The sequence below is a fragment of the Salvelinus namaycush genome, unplaced genomic scaffold (genome assembly GCF_016432855.1).
Source record: "Salvelinus namaycush isolate Seneca unplaced genomic scaffold, SaNama_1.0 Scaffold186, whole genome shotgun sequence".
Lineage (NCBI taxonomy): Eukaryota > Metazoa > Chordata > Actinopteri > Salmoniformes > Salmonidae > Salvelinus > Salvelinus namaycush.
In genome coordinates, this window is record NW_024058630.1 from 102,823 (window position 1) to 123,928 (window position 21,106).

At 46.6% G+C, this 21,106-nt stretch overlaps 1 protein-coding gene across 1 annotated transcript in view; it reads right to left on the reverse strand.

Moving 5' to 3' along the window:
• LOC120037766 (divergent protein kinase domain 2A) overlaps window positions 1-20,764 on the reverse strand; it is a 123,580-nt gene extending 102,816 nt beyond the window's left edge. Inside the window, exon 1 of the mRNA XM_038983733.1 lies at window positions 20,321-20,764. The gene's annotated coding sequence lies outside the window, so the exon portion shown is untranslated. The remainder of the gene's footprint in view (window positions 1-20,320) is intronic.
• Window positions 20,765-21,106: the final 342 nt, after the last annotated feature.

The following is a 21,106-nucleotide window of genomic DNA, read 5'->3' on the forward strand; positions in this document are numbered from 1 at the left end:
AGACTGCACTTGTGAAGGTGGTAAATAACCTTTTAATGGCGTCAGACCGAGGCTCTGCATCTGTCCTCGTGCTCCTAGACCTTAGTGCTGCCTTTGATACCATCGATCACCACATTCTTTTGGAGAGATTGGAAACCCAAATTGGTCTACACGGACAAGTTCTGGCCTGGTTTAGATCTTATCTGTCGGAAAGATATCAGTTTGTCTTTGTGAATGGTTTGTCCTCTGACAAATCAACTGTACATTTCGGTGTTCCTCAAGGTTCCGTTTTGGGACCACTATTGTTTTCACTATATATTTTACCTCTTGGGGATGTAATTCGAAAACATAATGTTAACTTTCACTGCTATGCGGATAACACACAGCTGTACATTTCAATGAAACATGGTGAAGCCCCAAAATTGCCCTCGCTGGAAGCCTGTGTTTCAGACATAAGGAAGTGGATGGCTGCAAACTTTCTACTTTTAAACTCGGACAAAACAGAGATGCTTGTTCTAGGTCCCAAGAAACAAAGAGATCTTCTGTTGAATCTGACAATTAATCTTGATGGTTGTAAAGTCGTCTCAAAGAAAACTGTGAAGGACCTCGGTGTTACTCTTGACCCTGATCTCTCTTTTGACGAACATATCAAGACTGTTTCAAGGACAGCTTTTTTCCATCTACGTAACATTGCAAAAATCAGAAACTTTCTGTCCAAATATGATGCAGAAAAATTAATCCATGCTTTTGTTACTTCTAGGTTAGACTACTGCAATGCTCTACTTTCCGGCTACCCGGATAAAGCACTAAATAAACTTCAGTTAGTGCTAAATACGGCTGCTAGAATCCTGACTAGAACCAAAAAATGTTATCATATTACTCCAGTACTAGCTTCCCTACACTGGCTTCCTGTTAAGGCAAGGGCTGATTTCAAGGTTTTACTGCTAACCTACAAAGCATTACTTGGGCTTGCTCCTACCTATCTTTCCGAGTTGGTCCTGCCGTACATACCTACACGTACGCTACGGTCACAAGACGCAGGCCTCCTTATTGTCCCTAGAATTTCTAAGCAAACAGCTGGAGGCAAGGCTTTCTCCTATAGAGCTCCATTTTTATGGAATGGTCTGCCTACCCATGTGAGAGACGAAGACTCTGTCTCAACCTTTAAGTCTTTACTGAAGACTCATCTCTTCAGTAGGTCCTATGATTGAGTGTAGTCTGGCCCAGGAGTGTGAAAGTGAACGGAAAGGCTCTGGAGCAACGAACCGCCCTTGCTGTCTCTGCCTGGCCGGTTCCCCTCCACTGGGATTCTCTGCCTCTAACCCTATTACAGCGGCTAAGTCACTGGCTTACTGGTGCTCTTCCGTGCCGTCCCTAGGAGGGGTGCGTCACTTGAGTGGGTTGAGTCACTGACGTGATCTTCCTGTCTGGGTTGGCGCCCCCCCTTGGGTTGTGCCGTGGCGGAGATCTTTGTGGGCTATACTCGGCCTTGTCTCAGGATGGTAAATTGGTGGTTGAAGATATCCCTCTGGTGGTGTGGGGGCTGTGCTTTGGCAATGTGGGTGGGGTTATATCCTTCCTGTTTGAAGGACCTGCTGTTTGTCACCTCTCTAGAGACAGCAGGAGCGGTAGAGATACTCTTAATGATCGGCTATGAAAAACCAACTGACATTTAATCCTGAGGTGCTGACTTGCTGCACCCTCGACAACTACTGTGATTATTATTATTTGACCATGCTGGTCATTTATGAACATTTGAACATCTTGGCCATGTTCCGTTATAATCTCCACCCGGCACAGCCAGAAGAGGACTGGCCACCCCTCATAGCCTGGTTCATCTCTAGGTTTCTTCCTAAGTTTTGGCCTTTCTAGGGAGTTTTTCCTAGCCATCGTGCTTCTACACCTGCATTGCTTGCTGTTTGGGGTTTTAGGCTGGGTTTCTGTACAGCACTTTGAGATATCAGCTGATGTACGAACGACTATATAAATACAATTGATTTGATAGAGACACGTGGCAGCAGAGCAGTAGCTCCTGACCTGGGTTGTTGATAGAGACACGTGGCAGCAGAGCAGTAGCTGCCGATCTGCTCAATAGCAATACTAGAAGACTGATGAAGTGTCTTTGTTAAATTCACAATGGCTTTGACCATGAAAATTGCCCATTCTCAATTAGAGCTCATTAAGACATGGCTATTAGGGCCGCTGCTAACTTGAGGAGGGAACAGCTAACGAGCAGGAGAAGAGCTAGCTGCTAGTGTGATTAATGCGTGTCGACGACCTCCGTACGTGCTCGTCGACACGGCAAGAGACGGGAAGTGACACGGGACTGGGAGCAGCGAAGAGAGCAGACACACACAGGACGCCACACCTCTCTGTCTGCTTACTGCAGCAGCAGCAGCAGGGTCCAGTCCCCATTACTTTACTGCAATGCTATGTAAAGGAGCCTGCCAAGCTGAGGCATTCACCCTGCAGCTCTTCTCCTCCTCAACCCACATTCCACCAGACTAGCTAAAAAGACATTAGAATTACTGATTAGAGAAATTATGCACCCGTCTAGCATCACCGCTTTTCCTTTCCTTTGCTCCACGTAAAATAAATCTGGTTATCTCGACACAGAGAAAAAGGCTCCTGCGGAATTTCTCATTTGCCAGTTCTATTTGAAATTACATTTCATTGAGCAAACTAATTGGCAGAATGTAAATCCATTCCAAGGTGCACATGAGATCACGTGGAACCATTGCCTTAAGCACGGTACACAGAACTATTCATATTTTGGGCATTTCCATATTACCCCCCCCCCCCCCCCCCCCCCCCCATCTGCCTAAATATGAACAGGGGGGGGGGGGGGGGGGGGGAGAAACACACCAGCGATTTAATACTGTCTGAACATTTTATTAAATTCTAAAAAAAGCCTCATACCGAAACTTTGCATTCGTATTCCGCAGACACAGGGACGGGGGGGAGGGGAAGATTGTAAGAGAGAGGGTAAGTAGATTGGGAGAGAGAGGGAGAAAGGGAACGAGAGCAAGAGAGATAGCGCACGAACACAAGAGGTAAAAACTGATGTCGATAAGAAGCCTCAAAAAAGGGACGGCTTCCTGGCTGCCTTGTATAACAGAGAGTGTGAGTGGGGACGCCGGCCGCGGTGGAGACGGTTGAACATCTCCAGCATGATATGATCTCTATTCAAGTAACATTTAGCATGTGGCACGGAGCTCCACGAGGCACAAAGGGATCCAGAGACCAGGCCCACCTCAGGAGGGGATATCAGAGTCCAGGCCCACATCAGGAGGGGATATCAGAGACCAGGCCCACCTCAGGAGGGGACACCAGAGACCAGGCCCACCTCAGGAGGGGACACCAGAGACCAGGCCCACCTCAGGAGGGGACACCAGAGACCAGGCCCACCTCAGGAGGGGACACCAGAGACCAGGCCCACCTCAGGAGGGGACACCAGAGACCAGGCCCACCTCAGGAGGGGACACCAGAGACCAGGCCCACCTCAGGAGGGGACACCAGAGACCAGGCCCACCTCAGGAGGGGACACCAGAGACCAGGCCCACCTCAGGAGGGGACACCAGAGACCAGGCCCACCTCAGGAGGGGACACCAGAGACCAGGCCCACCTCAGGAGGGGACACCAGAGACCAGGCCCACCTCAGGAGGGGATATCAGAGACCAGGCCCACATCAGGAGGGGATATCAGAGTGCAGGCCCACATCAGGAGGGGATACCAGAGACCAGGCCCACCTCAGGAGGGGATATCAGAGTTCAGGCCCACATCAGGAGGGGATATCAGAGACCAGGCCCACATCAGGAGGGGATACCAGAGTTCAGGCCCACATCAGGAGGGGATATCAGAGACCAGGCCCACATCAGGAGGGGATACCAGAGACCAGGCCCACATCAGGAGGGGATATCAGAGACCAGGCCCACATCAGGAGGGGATATCAGAGTTCAGGCCCACATCAGGAGGGGATATCAGAGACCAGGCCCACATCAGGAGGGGATATCAGAGACCAGGCCCACATCAGGAGGGGATATCAGAGTTCAGAGACCAGGGCCAGCCAACCGGACAGAGACCAGGGCCGGCCAGCCGGACAGAGACCAGGGCCGGCAAGCCAGCCAGAGACCGAGGCCAGCCAGCCAGAGACCGGGGCCAGCCAGAGACCGGGGCCAACCTGCCAGCCAGCCAGAGACCGGGGCCAACCGGACAGACCAGGGCCAGCAGGCCAGAGACCAGGGCTAAGAGGGAGAAGGGCCAGCAGGCCAGAGACCAGGGCCAGCAGGCCAGCGACCAGGGCTAACCAGACAGACCAGGGCCAGCAGGCCAGAGACCAGGGCTAAGAGGGAGAAGGACTAACTTCTAACCTCTGGCTGTTGGAGGAGAGAGATGCTTCAATGCCACCTCTGACTAGGCTTGGGCAGTAAACCTTATATAGCCTACCGTCTACCGGGGTACTACCGTCTACCGGGGTACTACCGTCTGCCGGGGTACTACCGTCTGCCGGGGTACTTTGAAATAACGTCATTTTCATCATTTTTGGGGTTTGGGGTGTGGCCTAAAGCTCGGTGCTACAAATCATGTTATTTACAGCTCAGAGCTTTAGCTACGATTTGGTTTGGCTAGCTAGCTACGATTTGGTTTGGCTAGCTAGCGACGATGTGGTTTGGCTAGCTAGCGACGATGTGGTTTGGCTAGCTAGCTACGATGTGGTGTGGCTAGCTAGCTACGATGTGGTGTGGCTAGCTAGCTACGATGTGGTGTGGCTAGCTAGCTACGATGTGGTGTGGCTAGCTAGCTACGATGTGGTGTGGCTAGCTAGCTACGATGTGGTGTGGCTAGCTAGCTACGATGTGGTGTGGCTAGCTAGCTACGATGTGGTGTGGCTAGCTAGCTACGATGTGGTGTGGCTAGCTAGCTACGATGTGGTGTGGCTAGCTAGCTACGATGTGGTGTGGCTAGCTAGCTACGATTTGGTGTGGCTAGCTAGCGACGATTTGGTTTGGCTAGCTAGCGACGATTTGGTTTGGCTAGCTAGCTACGATTTGGTTTGGCTAGCTAGCTACGATTTGGTTTGGCTAGCTAGCTACGATTTGGTTTGGCTAGCTAGCTACCATTTGGTTTGGCTTGCTAGCTACGATGTGGTTTGGCTAGCTAGCTACGATTTGGTGTGGCTAGCTAGCTACGATTTGGTGTGGCTAGCTAGCTACGATTTGGTGTGGCTAGCTAGCTACGATTTGGTGTGGCTAGCTAGCTACGATTTGGTGTGGCTAGCTAGCGACGATTTGGTTTGGCTAGCTAGCGACGATTTGGTTTGGCTAGCTAGCGACGATTTGGTTTGGCTAGCTAGCGACGATTTGGTTTGGCTAGCTAGCGACGATTTGGTTTGGCTAGCTAGCTACGATTTGGTTTGGCTAGCTAGCTACGATTTGGTTTGGCTAGCTAGCTACGATTTGGTTTGGCTAGCTAGCTACGATTTGGTTTGGCTAGCTAGCTACGATTTGGTTTGGCTAGCTAGCTACCATTTGGTTTGGCTAGCTAGCTACCATTTGGTTTGGCTAGCTAGCTACCATTTGGTTTGGCTAGCTAGCTACCATTTGGTTTGGCTAGCTTGCAAGATCAAGCTTCTTGGTTACAGCAGAGACAATCAAACCTCTCCTGTAACTAGATCCCTGCTGCCTACATTTGTTTTGTGCATAACAAGTTTTTTTTTTTTAAGAAATACATTTGAAAAGAAATAGCACCCCTTGTGTGCACTGCCAGTAATACCATATACCCTGGTATGGTACAGGAATAGTATAAAGGCATGAAACTCTGGATACTACACACCCCTACCTCTGACCCCACAAGGCCTGCTAAGGAGATGACGTCTGGAACAAGCCCTGTAAGAGACCTTACACAGACAACCGCAGAGTAATGAGATGACTGACTGGCTGGCTGAATGACTGGCTGGCTGGCTGAATGACTAGCTGGCTGGCTGAATGACTAGCTGGCTGGCTGGCTGGCTGGCTGAATGACTAGCTGGCTGGCTGGCTGGCTGAATGACTAGCTGGCTGGCTGAATGACCAGCTGGCTGGCTGAATGACCAGCTGGCTGGCTGAATGACTAGCTGGCTGAATGACCAGCTGGCTGGCTGAATGACCAGCTGGCTGGCTGAATAACTAGCTGGCTGGCTGGCTGGCTGAATGACCAGCTGGCTGGCTGAATGACCAGCTGGCTGGCTGAATGACCAGCTGGCTGGCTGAATGACCAGCTGGCTGGCTGAATAACTAGCTGGCTGGCTGAATGACTAGCTGGCTGGCTGAATGACTAGCTGGCTGGCTGAATGACTAGCTGGCTGAATGACTAGCTGGCTGGCTGAATGACTAGCTGGCTGGCTGAATGACTAGCTGGCTGGCTGAATGACTAGCTGGCTGGCTGAATGACTAGCTGGCTGGCTAGCTGGCTGGCTGGCTGGCTGGCTGGATGAATGACCAGCTGGCTGACTGAATAACTAGCTGGCTGGCTGAATAACTAGCTGGCTGGCTGAATGACTAGCTGGCTGGCTGAATGACTAGCTGGCTGGCTGAATAACTAGCTGGCTGGCTGAATAACTAGCTGGCTGGCTGAATAACTAGCTGGCTGGCTGAATAACTAGCTGGCTGGCTGAATAACTAGCTAGCTGGCTGGCTGGATGGCTGGCTGGATGGATGAATGACTAGCTGGCTGGCTGAATAACTAGCTGGCTGGCTGAATAACTAGCTGGCTGGCTGACTGAATAACTAGCTGGCTGGCTGGCTGAATAATTAGCTGGCTGGCTGGCTGGCTGACTGAATAACTAGCTGGCTGGCTGACTGAATAACTAGCTGGCTGGCTGGCTGGCTGACTGAATAACTAGCTGGCTGGCTGGCTGACTGAATAACTAGCTGGCTGGCTGACTGACTGAATAACTAGCTGGCTGGCTGACTGACTGACTGACTAACTAGCTGGCTAGCTGGCTGGCTGACTGACTGAATAACTAGCTGGCTAGCTGGCTGGCTGACTGAATAACTAGCTGGCTGACTGAATAACTAGCTGGCTGGCTGGCTGACTGGCTGCTGCGGATTAATGAGAGGACATATTTTTTCCCCATTCAAGAGAGAAAGACAATTAGTATGGTTACATGCACACAATAATGTAATTATTGTGAATAGTCAGATTAATATAATAGTTTGATTAAAACGTTTACATGCTTTGCAAGAAGAATGATTTCCCTAATAATCCTGTTTTCCCATGGACACATCTGAAATCAGGCTACCTGATGGGACTTAAATGCTGATGATCACCAACCCCCCCCCCCCCAAATAAAACAATGTTATTCTGGAGACGCCGTTTTGATTCCAACTTTATATGTTAAATCTACATCTAAAATTAATACTTTCCATTTTTCCAAACTCACTTCACGTCGCTGGAACGCTGATTCAGTGCTTTACACGTCCTAATCATTCAAAAGACCGCTGACTAAAACACCTTGTTTTCTGAGCATATGCTTTACTACCATTTTGACCTTACGCCGATTAAGATTAGCAGAGTAAGGTGTTTACATGACTATTGTCATACTCGGCCTTCTGACGTAATCAGTTTAATATCCACCACCTGTATTATGTAGCCTAGTCAGGCATCAATTAAGTGTGGAGCATCACCTGTATTATGTAGCCTAGTCAGGCATCAATTAAGTGAGGAGGATCACCTGTATTATGTAGTCTAGTCAGGCATCAATTAAATGTGGAGGATCACCTGTATTATGTAGCCTAGTCAGGCATCAATTAAGTGAGGAGCATCACCTGTATTATGTAGCCTAGTCAGGCATCAATTAAGTGAGGAGGATCACCTGTGTTATGTAGCCTAGTCAGGCATCAATTAAGTGAGGAGCATCACCTATGTTATGAGCATGCTACTAATTACTAAGACACGCTACAGGGCTACGTAGAACTGTGGAATCCCTCCTCTTCCATCATCTGTTAGGAATATCTATTTCAAATGTGTAATAAACAGGTTGAACATTTAACGTGAGGTTGGTGACTGACTCCAGTTGACCCTTGACCCTTAACTTTGAGAAAGATGAAGCATGTTTGAGCTTAAAAAGCATGCATTCAGGGAAAGGGGGATACCTAGTCAGTTGTAAAGGGAAAGGGGGATACCTAGTCAGTTGTACAGGGAAAGGGGGATACCTAGTCAGTTGTACAGGGAAAGGGGGGGATACCTAGTCAGTTGTAAAGGGAAAGGGGGATACCTAGTCAGTTGTAAAGGGAAAGGGGGATACCTAGTCAGTTGTAAAGGGAAAGGGGGATACCTAGTCAGTTGTAAAGGGAAAGGGGGATACCTAGTCAGTTGTAAAGGGAAAGGGGGATACCTAGTCAGTTGTATAGGGAAAGGGGGATACCTAGTCAGTTGTAAAGGGAAAGGGGGATACCTAGTCAGTTGTAAAGGGAAAGGGGGATACCTAGTCAGTTGTAAAGGGAAAGGGGGGATACCTAGTCAGTTGTATAGGGAAAGGGGGGATACCTAGTCAGTTGTATAGGGAAAGGGGGATACCTAGTCAGTTGTATAGGGAAAGGGGGATACCTAGTCAGTTGTATAGGGAAAGGGGGATACCTAGTCAGTTGTAAAGGGAAAGGGGGATACCTAGTCAGTTGTAAAGGGAAAGGGGGATACCTAGTCAGTTGTAAAGGGAAAGGGGGATACCTAGTCAGTTGTAAAGGGAAAGGGGGATACCTAGTCAGTTGTACAGGGAAAGGGGGAGATACCTAGTCAGTTGTAAAGGGAAAGGGGGATACCTAGTCAGTTGTAAAGGGAAAGGGGGATACCTAGTCAGTTGTATAGGGAAAGGGGGATACCTAGTCAGTTGTATAGGGAAAGGGGGATACCTAGTCAGTTGTACAGGGAAAGGGGGAGATACCTAGTCAGTTGTAAAGGGAAAGGGGGATACCTAGTCAGTTGTAAAGGGAAAGGGGGGATACCTAGTCAGTTGTATAGGGAAAGGGGGATACCTAGTCAGTTGTATAGGGAAAGGGGGATACCTAGTCAGTTGTAAAGGGAAAGGGGGATACCTAGTCAGTTGTAAAGGGAAAGGGGGGATACCTAGTCAGTTGTAAAGGGAAAGGGGGGGATACCTAGTCAGTTGTACAGGTAAAGGGGGATACCTAGTCAGTTGTAAAGGGAAAGGGGGATACCTAGTCAGTTGTACAGGGAAAGGGGGATACCTAGTCAGTTGTACAGGGAAAGGGGGATACCTAGTCAGTTGTACAGAGAAAGGGGGGATACCTAGTCAGTTGTATAGGGAAAGGGGGATACCTAGTCAGTTGTACAGGGAAAGGGGGATACCTAGTCAGTTGTACAGAGAAAGGGGGGATACCTAGTCAGTTGTATAGGGAAAGGGGGATACCTAGTCAGTTGTAAAGGGAAAGGGGGATACCTAGTCAGTTGTAAAGGGAAAGGGGGGGATACCTAGTCAGTTGTACAGAGAAAGGGGGATACCTAGTCAGTAAACAGAAATGTGTGTTCCACATTTAATCCAACCCCTCTGAATCAGAGAGGTGTGGGGGGGGGGCTGCCTTAAATCGACATACACGTCGTCGACGCCCGGGGGACAAGTGGGTTAACTGGCTTGCTCGGGCAGAACTGCAGATTTCTTTACCTTGGTCAGGGATTCGATCCACCCACCTTTTGGTTACTGGCCCAAACGCACTAATCGACTACGAATGACATTGTCATGTAACAACGAGTCTGACTCACACAGATCAACCAAAGGAAAAAATGTGTATTTAGCAACATATAGCATTTATCAAAGACGGAAGCCATTTGGACATAACTAGAGAGACTTTTCTGTTGAGAACAAGTCTAATAGGTTTCTGCAAAAACAAAAAGCTACTATTATGTCATCATATTTCTAACAAATCTAAAGCATTTTTGAGTTGGTAGTATGGACCTACAGTATTACATTTACTGACCCAAGAAAGTAAAAAACAATTTGCCTCGCGTATTCTGTAAAAGTACTTTCAACATGGATATGGTTGATGAGAGTCCTTGATTGAATCCAGACCCAGCTGATTGTAATACAGATGTAGTCTATCCTAATACAACTGGCAGTGAAACTTAAAGCAATGTTTTCATTTGAACCAACCTCCATCCTGCCCACAGAACTTGTGTTTCGAATTAAAGGCTCAGAGAACTCAAGGTGGCTCCCTTTCCTCCCCCAGCCAAGACCCGGGGAGAGACGGAAGGGAAGGCATGTAGCCCAAGCCTAGGACTGGGGTTAAGGGCACTTACATTAGTGTACACTACCAAGGAATCACTGTTTGTAGTGGGCGCCAAATTACCTCATCATTCACAGAACTGCTGCCAGAAGGTGAAGAAGAAAAGTCTCTGAGCACAATGACTCTCTGAAGCATGGAGCGGTGCTATATTAACCCTGTCTCTCTGTAACATGGAGCGGTGCTATATTAACCCTGTCTCTCTGTAACATGGAGCGGTGCTATATTAACCCTGTCTCTCTGAAGCATGGAGCGGTGCTATATTAACCCTGTCTCTCTGAAACATGGAGCGGTGCTATATTAACCCTGACTCTCTGTAACATGGAGCGGTGCTATATTAACCCTGTCTCTCTGAACATGGAGCGGTGCTATATTAACCCTGACTCTCTGAAACATGGAGCGGTGCTATATTAACCCTGTCTCTCTGAAACATGGAGCGGTGCTATATTAACCCTGACTCTCTGTAACATGGAGCGGTGCTATATTAACCCTGGAGCGGTGCTATATTAACCCTGTCTCTCTGTAACATGGAGCGGTGCTATATTAACCCTGTCTCTCTGAAACATGGAGCGGTGCTATATTAACCCTGGAGCGGTGCTATATTAACCCTGTCTCTCTGAAACATGGAGCGGTGCTATATTAACCCTGTCTCTCTGAAACATGGAGCGGTGCTATATTAACCCTGACTCTCTGAAACATGGAGCGGTGCTATATTAACCCTGGAGCGGTGCTATATTAACCCTGTCTCTCTGAAACATGGAGCGGTGCTATATTAACCCTGGAGCGGTGCTATATTAACCCTGTCTCTCTGAAACATGGAGCGGTGCTATATTAACCCTGCGAAGCGGTGCTATATTAACCCTGTCTCTCTGAAACATGAGCGGTGCTATATTAACCCTGTCTTCTGAAACATGGAGCGGTGCTATATTAACCCTGTTCTCTGAACATGGAGCGGTGCTATATTAACCCTGTCTCTCTGAACATGGAGCGGGTCTATATTACCCTGTCTCTCTGAAACATGGCGGTGCTATATTAACCCTGACTCTCTGAAACATGGAGCGGTGCTATATTAACCCTGGACCGGTGCTATATTAACCCTGTCTCTCTGAAACATGGAGCGGTGCTATATTAACCCTGACTCTCTGAAACATGGAGCGGTGCTATATTAACCCTGGAGCGGTGCTATATTAACCCTGACTCTCATCTGACTGAAACATGGAGCGTGCTATATTAACCCTGTCTCTCTGAAACATGGAGCGGTGCTATATTAACCCTGACTCTCTGAAACATGGAGCGGTGCTATATTAACCCTGACTCTCTGAAACATGGAGTGGTGCTATATTAACCCTGACTCTCTGAAACATGGAGCGGTGCTATATTAACCCTGACTCTCTGAAGCATGGAGCGGTGCTATATTAACCCTGTCTCTCTGAACATGGAGCGTGCTTATTAACCCTGACTCTCTGAACATGGAGCGGTGCTATATTAACCCTGCTCTCTGAAACATGGAGCGGTGCTATATTACCCTGACTCTCTGAAACATGGAGCGGTGCTATATTAACCCTGACCTCTGAAACATGGAGCGGTGCTATATTAACCCTGTCTCTCTGAAACATGGAGCGGTGCTATTTAACCCTGACTCTCTGAAATGGAGCGGTGCTATATTAACCCTCTCTCTCTGAAACATGGAGCGTGCTATATTAACCCTGTCCTCTGAAACATGGAGCGGTGCATAATTAACCCTGACTCTCTGAAACATGGAGCGGTGCTATATTAACCCTGACTCTCTGTACATGGAGCGGTGCTATATTAACCCTGACTCTCTAACATGGAGCGGTGCTATATTAACCCTGTCTCTCTTGAACATGGAGCGGTGCTATATTAACCCTGTCTCTCTGAAACATGGAGCGGTGCTATATTAACCCTGACTCTCTGAAGCATGGAGCGGTGCTATATTAACCCTGACTCTCTGAAACATGGAGCGGTGCTATATTATCCCTGACTCTCTGAAACATGGAGCGGTGCTATATTAACCCTGACTCTCTGAAACATGGAGCGGTGCTATATTAACCCTGACTCTCTGTACATGGAGCGGTGCTATATTAACCTGTCTCTCTGAAACATGGAGCGGTGCTATATTAACCCTCTCTCTCTCTGTAACATGGAGCGGTGCTATATTAACCCTGTCTCTCTGAAACATGGAGCGGTGCTATATTCCCTGACTCTCTGAAACATGGAGCGGTGCTATATAACCCTGACTCTCTGAAACATGGAGCGGTGCTATATTAACCCTGTCTCTCTGTAACATGGAGCGGTGCTATATTAACCCTGTCTCTCTGAAACATGGAGCGGTGCTATATTAACCCTGTCTCTCTGTAACATGGAGCGGTGCTATATTAACCCTGTCTCTCTGAAACATGGAGCGGTGCTATATTAACCCTGTCTCTCTGTAACATGGAGCGGTGCTATATTAACCCTGTCTCTCTAACATGGAGCGGTGCTATATTAACCCTGACTCTCTGAAACATGGAGCGGTGCTATATTAACCCTGTCTCTCTGAAACATGGAGCGGTGCTATATTAACCCTGTCTCTCTGAAACATGGAGCGGTGCTATATTAACCCTGACTCTCTGAAACATGGAGCGGTGCTATATTAACCCTGACTCTCTGAAACATGGAGCGGTGCTATATTAACCCTGACTCTCTGTAACATGGAGCGGTGCTATATTAACCCTGTCTCTCTGTAACATGGAGCGGTGCTATATTAACCCTGGAGCGGTGCTATATTAACCCTGTCTCTCTGAAACATGGAGCGGTGCTATATTAACCCTGTCTCTCTGAAACATGGAGCGGTGCTATATTAACCCTGTCTCTCTGAACATGGAGCGGTGCTATATTAACCCTGTCTCTCTGAAACATGGAGCGGTGCTATATTAACCCTGTCTCTCTGAAACATGGAGCGTGCTATATTAACCCTGTCTCTCTGACATGGAGCGGTGCTATATAACCCTCTCTCTGAAACATGGAGCGGTGCTATATTAACCATGGAGCGGTGCTATATTAACCCTGACTCTCTCTGAAACATGGAGCGGTGCTATATTAACCCTGTCTCTCTGAAACATGGAGCGGTGCTATATTAACCCTGACTCTCTGAAACATGGAGCGGTGCTATATTAACTCTGACTCTCTGAAACATGGAGCGGTGCTATATTAACCCTGTCTCTCTGAAACATGGAGCGGTGCTATATTAACCCTGGAGCGGTGCTATATTAACCCTGACTCTCTGTAACATGGAGCGGTGCTATATTAACCCTGTCTCTCTGTAACATGGAGCGGTGCTATATTAACCCTGACTCTCTGAAACATGGAGCGGTGCTATATTAACCCTGTCTCTCTGTAACATGGAGCGGTGCTATATTAACCCTGACTCTCTGAAACATGGAGCGGTGCTATATTAACCCTTCTCTCTGAAACATGGAGCGGTGCTATATTAACCCTGTCTCTCTGAAACATGGAGCGGTGCTATATTACCCTGACTCTCTGAACATGGAGCGGTGCTATATACCCTGGAAGCGGTGCTATATAACCCTGTCTCTCTGTAACATGGAGCGGTGCTATATTAACTGCCTCTCTCTGAAACATGGAGCGGTGCTATATTAACCCTGGAGCGGTGCTATATTAACCCTGCTCTCTGTAACATGGAGCGGTGCTATATTAACCCTGTCTCTCTGAAACATGGAGCGGTGCTATATTAACCCTGACTCTCTGTAACATGGAGCGGTGCTATATTAACCCTGTCTCTCTGAAACATGGAGCGGTGCTATATTAACCCTGTCTCTCTGAAACATGGAGCGGTGCTATATTAACCCTGACTCTCTGTAACATGGAGCGGTGCTATATTAACCCTGACTCTCTGTAACATGGAGCGGTGCTATATTAACCCTGTCTCTCTGAAACATGGAGCGGTGCTATATTAACCCTGACTCTCTGAAACATGGAGCGGTGCTATATTAACCCTGTCTCTCTGAAACATGGAGCGGTGCTATATTAACCCTGTCTCTCTGTAACATGGAGCAGCACTAAGTGAATGAATGCTGAGAATAGAAAGCAGGACAGAGAGAACAGAAATCAAAGAAGAGGCTGACTCCTCACACAGCGGAGAGGCTGACTCCTCACACAGCGGAGAGGCTGACTCCTCACACAGCGGAGAGGCTGACTCCTCACACAGCGGAGAGGCTGACTCCTCACACAGCGGAGAGGCTGACTCCTCACACAGCGGAGAGGCTGACTCCTCACACAGCGGAGAGGCTGACTCCTCACACAGCAGAGAGGAGTTAAGAGTTGGGAGCATCAGAAAGTTTGGCGGATGTTAGGAGAAACAAAACAGCTTGTTACAGAGACAGACAAGACACCAGTTTCTGTTAGACATTATGAACTGAATGGACAGAAGAGAAAGGTCTGTGTGAACGAGGCGTCCCTGCTCCTCCCTGCTCGTGTGAACGGGACGTCCCTGCTCCTCCCTGCTCGTGTGAACGGGACGTCCCTGCTCCTCCCTGCTTCTCCCTGCTCGTGTGAACGGGGCGTCCCTGCTCCTCCCTGCTCCTCCCTGCTCGTGTGAACGGGACGTCCCTGCTCCTCCCTGCTCCTCCCTGCTCGTGTGAACGGGGCGTCCCTGCTCCTCCCTGCTCCTCCCTGCTCGTGTGAACGGGACGTCCCTGCTCCTCCCTGCTCCTCCCTGCTCGTGTGAACGGGGCGTCCCTGCTCGTGTGATCGGGGCGTCCCTGCTCATGTGATCTGGGCGTCCCTGCTCGTGTCATCGGGGCGTCCCTGCTCATGTGATCGGGGCGCCCCTGCTCGTGTGAACGGGGCCTCCCTGCTCGTGGGAACGAGGCGTCGTGAGACCACAGGATCAGATAACATCATGTATGGCTACGTTACTCCTCCCATCGCTAACCACTTCACCACCTGATGTTAAACCTCATGATATCATTTAACCAAGGCAGAAGGGAACATTCTTCATTAATTCCATTGGTGAGTGAGTGAGTGAGTGAGTGAGTGAGTGAGTGAGTGAGTGAGTGAGTGAGCCATAGGGCAGAAATAAAAGAGGAAGAACTGAAATGAGAGAGAAAGAGAGAGAGAGTAGTCTAGTAAAAGCGGATCAAAGAAAGATATGAAGAGAGAGAGAGAGAGAGAGAGAGAGAGAGAGAGAGAAAGAGAGAAAGAGAGAAAGAGAGAAAGAGAGAGAGAGAGAGAGAGAGAGAGAGAAAGAGAGAAAGAGAGAAAGAGAGAAAGAGAGAAAGAGAGAGAGAGAGATCAATGGATCACAGGAGGCAGGATAAAGCAGCTGCTGTCATCTCAATGAGAATGGATTCACTACCGCAGTCATTTTCCCCTCCGTTGTGCTACGAGAAGTGGAATGGGGACAACTACAGATGCCAAGGCCATCGACTTGTGGAGGTAATACTGTTTAAAAATCACGAAAACATTCATCAGAGAGAGAAGGCTCAGTCCGCTCCTCCAGCTAGACTCCCAGCGTCAGACACTGATGGATGAGGAGCCAGGAACACACACGCCTGATGGAAAATTGAGTCCTTCAAATATAAGCGCCAATTAGCCACGTCCCCCAAACAAACGATGTTCCATTCATCTCACGCTTGAACTAAGGGTGGGCGATAAAAATCATAACTCGATTTTTGTTTGTTTTCTCTAAATAAGAGTAACTGTACAATTAAAATGTCAAATACACTCCATTTCAAACAGTCAGCAATCATTTTATGAATTCAAGGCTTGTGAAATTATACCTAGGCTAAATATAAGCCTCTCACAACCACAGACCCAATTTTGATTTATTTCTTTTATCAAAATTGTTTAACATTCCCCCCCAATCATCACTGATCTGGCTTTCAAGTCTATGAAAATGCCCTTTTTTGTTACAAATTTATCCAGAACCATGCATAATCATCATTCACTAATAATGACTAAGGTCTTGTAGCAGGCATTAGGCTATAGAAAACTAACACAGGCCTCATCAACAATCTCTCAAGCCCACACGCTAGTGATTAGCCCGCGCGCTAGTGATTAGCCCGCGCGCTAGTGATTAGCCCGCGCGCTAGTGATTAGCCCGCGCGCTAGTGATTAGCCCGCGCGCTAGTGATTAGCCAGCTAATCTTTATATTTCAAGTTGAGTCGACGTGGATCTATCTGCTAGCTAACAAGGTAGAACAGTTGAATAGTTATGAACACACCCTTCTGTCCGTCTCCAACGGTTTGAGCAGCAGGCTAGCTAGCCTGTCCACTTTGTTCAGATGTTGAAGGCCTTACTTCTCAGAAGGAGAACGGGTTGCCAATTCCTTATATACACTACATTTGGAAAAATGTTCAGACCCCTTGACTTTTCCCACATTTTGTTACAGCCTTATTCTAAAATTGATTAAATCGTTTTTTCCCTCATCAATCTACACACAATACCCTATACTGACAAAAAGACAGGTTTAGAAATATAATATGTATAATAATATATAATATGTATAAAAAAACTAAACTGAAATATCACATTTACATAAGTATTCAGACCCTTTACTCAGTACTTTGTTGAAGCACCTTTGGCAGCGATTACAGCCTTGAATCTTCTATTATATTTAATAAATTTGCAAAAATGTCTAAAACCCTGTTTTTGCTTTGTCATTATGGGATATTGTGTGTCGATTGATGAGGGGGAAAAAACGTGTATATTTAATTTTAGAATAAGGCTGTAACGTAACAAAATGTGGGAAAAAGTCCAGGGGTCTGACTAGTTTCCGAATGCACCGTATATCTGTGTTTAGTTTGATACAGTGTTAGGCTGTTGATTCAGATACGTCAACAGCTGGAAATGCCTGCAGATGAACGAGGCAGGGATATTGTTTACGTTTGTTTCTTAGAACTGCTAGATTAGTTCCATACAGCCTCGACCCCCCCCCCCCCGCCTAGTTCATAAAACATGCATCTGACTGGCCCTTGGTAGAGTAAAACATGCATCAGACTGGCCCTTTGTAGAGTAAAACATGCATCTGACTGGCCCTTTGTAGAGTAAAACATGCACCTGACTGGCCCTTTGTAGAGTAACATGCACCTGACTGGCCCTTTGTAGAGTAAAACATGCATCTGACTGGCCCTTTGTAGAGTAAAACATGGATCAGACTGGCCCTTTGTAGAGTAAAACATGGATCAGACTGGCCCTTTGTAGAGTAAAACATGCATCTGACTGTCCCTTTGTAGAGTAAAACATGCATCTGACTGTCCCTTTGTAGAGTAAAACATGCATCTGACTGGCCCTTTGTAGAGTAAAACATGCATCTGACTGGCCCTTTGTAGAGTAAAACATGCATCTGACTGGCCCTTTGTAGAGTAAAACATGCATCTGACTGGCCCTTTGTAGAGTAAAACATGCATCTGACTGGCCCTTTGTAGAGTAAAACATGCATCTGACTGGCCCTTTGTAGAGTAAAACATGGATCTGACTGGCCCTTTGTAGAGTAAAACATGCATCTGACTGGCCCTTTGTAGAGTAAAACATGGATCTGACTGGCCCTTTGTAGAGTAAAACATGCACCTGACTGGCCCTTTGTAGAGTAAAACATGCATCTGACTGGCCCTTTGTAGAGTAAAACATGGATCAGACTGGCCCTTTGTAGAGTAAAACATGCATCGGACTGTCCCTTTGTAGAGTAAAACATGCATCGGACTGGCCCTTTGTAGAGTCAAACATGCATCAGACTGGTACACAATCTGTCATTACAGAATATCTGCGTCTGACAAAAGAGTATTACGCAGCTTTAGTTAATACAGTATAAAATCAGGGACTTAACGTCTTCTGGAAAGATAATCAACATGGATTCCCCAGGTAATACATTACATAGGGAATGACTTATGCTATTTAAATCTCTCTGTAGAACGGACATGCATTACATCCCGTCATGTCAAGCTCATATTTTCACCAAGTTACTGTGGAACATGGAAGAAACGTAAACAGTAACACAAACTCAACTCGTCCAGGGGAAGTGTTTAAATATGGACCTATTCTGAGTTGTACCCAATGTGGGGGGGAGAAAGAAAGCATATATATAGCCATAATATGACATTCGAAATGTCTCTATTCATTTGAAACTTTTGAGAGTGTAATGTTTACTACTCATTTTTTATTAGCCATTTCACTTGATTTAAAATAATGTTTCCCATGCCATAAAAGCCCCATAAATTGAATTGAGAGTGCGAGAGAGAGTTGAGAGAGCGACAGGGAGTGAGAGAGCGACGGAGTGAGAGAGCGACAGGGAGTGAGAGAGCGGCAGGGAGTGAGAGAGCGGCAGGGAGTGAGAGAGCGACAGGGAGTGAGAGAGCGACAGGGAGTGAGAGAGCGGCAGGGAGTGAGAGAGCGACGGAGTGAGAGAGCGACAGGGAGTGAGAGAGCGGCAGGGAGTGAGAGAGCGGCAGGGAGTGAGAGAGCGACAGGGAGTGAGAGAGCGACAGGGAGTGAGAGAGCTAGTGAGAGAGATTATAGTTGACTGGCCAGTCACCCCAACAACACAAAAAGCCCTCTATTAGTGTCCCTCACTGTTGTGGAAGAATTGTTAGTTCTCTAGTCACTGAGCTGTGAATCTCTGAATACAGCTGAATATAATGCACTTTATTTTGTATATTATTAATTATTTAACCTTTCACTAGGCGAGTCAATTAAGAACAAATTCTTATTTACAATGACGGCCTACCCCGGCCAAACCCGGACGACGCTGGGCCAGTTGTGCGCCGCACTATGGGACTCCCAATCAAGGCCGTTTGTGACACATCCCGGATACCCACAGCATCTCATTTTCATCTTCCTTCCTAACAGGAAATTTAAAATAAGTTTACACTCACTTTTTCCATTTAGTCTAAGAAACTATTAAAGAAGACATCATTGATATGCATGCACATTTGTTGATATTGACACTTGCATTTATTTTTTTCAAAGCAAGATTTTTTTTCTGTCTGATTTTCAAAGTGAGATTTTTTTTCTCTTTGATTGGTGCCCACATGCAATCACGAACACACACACTCTTTAAGAGATTAATATCGCTCGATCGAATTCGAGGTTGGCTCACTGGAATCCAGTTACGTCAAGCGCCTAAAAACTGCGCCAAGAAATCCGAAACCATTTTGCAAGGCTGTCTGTTCCTGCTTGCAACGCAAGCCTGGCTGTCTCTCAATAGAACCTTCTTAGATAACCTCAACATTGGAGTTACAATGACCATAGTATCAACAGTTGACATGTCGTAGATTAATATTACGAGGCAGCTGGATAACAGAGTTAGTTATATAAATATTGTCTTAATTGCTAATTGACTGAAAGACCTTTGGAGTATTTAACTACAACATTTCAGGATAAGGACAACAACAAAAAGTTTACTTTGGAAGTTATTGTTGACTCAAGATTAAATGAAATGTGACAGTGTAGCCTAGTAAACAGTCAAGCCTACTGTCAAATGTCACCGGAAAACATGATTGTTCTACTGTACACAACATAGGTGTTAAAGAATGTTGTTAGGTGCCACCAGAAGCAACTGGTTAGTTAGTCTACCCATTTCCTTACCCCGCATCTAGTTTCAACTGACCATTCGTATTGAGAGTTAACCATTTGTACATCGTTACAACACTGTATATATACATAATATGACATTTGTAATGTCTTTATTCTTTTGAAACTTCTATGTTAAATGTTTACTGTTAATTTTTATTGTTTATTTCACTTTTGTATATTATCTACCTCACTTGCTTTGGCAATGTTAACACATGTTTCCCATGCCAATAAAGCGCTTGAATTGAGAAGCCAAGTCGCAAACTGGCTATCCTACTTTACCGCAATATCTGTAGAAGAGGTCTTAGATAAAGCATCTTAGCCAATTAATATTTTATCCGATTAACGTAAACTCCTTGAGTCTAGTCGGTTAACGTTATATACTGCTCAAACTAGATACATTGAAACAGTCCACTTGACAATGGCTAGGTCAAAAGTATTGTTTTGAAAAAGACTGGGTAAAAGCTGTGAAACAAACCTGTATGACTTTCTTCTTGTTCTTGACTCGGTGTGTGAGCGGTAGATCGCTTAGCGTTCAGTTTAGATAATCACTCTACGGAGATCGTTACTTTGTATTACCGACGATAACGACTACAAGAAGATGATGTGTATGCCATTGACAATATAAATCCTTACTAGAGAATACTTTCAACGAGCTACCCATTCCAAGCGTGCATCCATTGGAGCTAGCCAGCTAGCCTGCTAGCTAGTGAAAGTAACAGTTGTGATATCGGCTCTTAACCATTCGTCTAACAGGATCTTTCCGATTTTGCCGCCGCGGTCCTTTTTCACCAAATGTAATATCTGCAGTTAGCGAAATTTCGTGCTTTAGTATCCATTTTTATCTGGTTTCGGCGTGTAGCTCCGTAGAAGAACAATATTCTATTCCCCTGTCTGTCTCTCTCTCTCTCACTCCTCTCCAACATCTCCACAATAGATTCCGTTCGGACTTTTTCAACACCAAACGTTACTGTTTACGACACTCGTCGTCGATTTACGACACTGGTTGCTAAGCGAATACTCTAAAGTTGTCTCCGCTGCAGCTTTGCCACAATAGCCAACTTTTCCTATATTTGTATACTTTGAGCTGCCTTGAGGATAGTTATTTTTTTCTTCCAAAAATCAATGTTTTTTTGACTGTGCTTTACTTTATTAAATAAATTACACTATGGCAATTTTGAGCTTTAAGAAGTCGCAGCTCTGTCAAGGGTTTATCTCTTTCTGTCTTCTGAAGAGGCAATTCTTTTTGGGGTTGTGAATAATA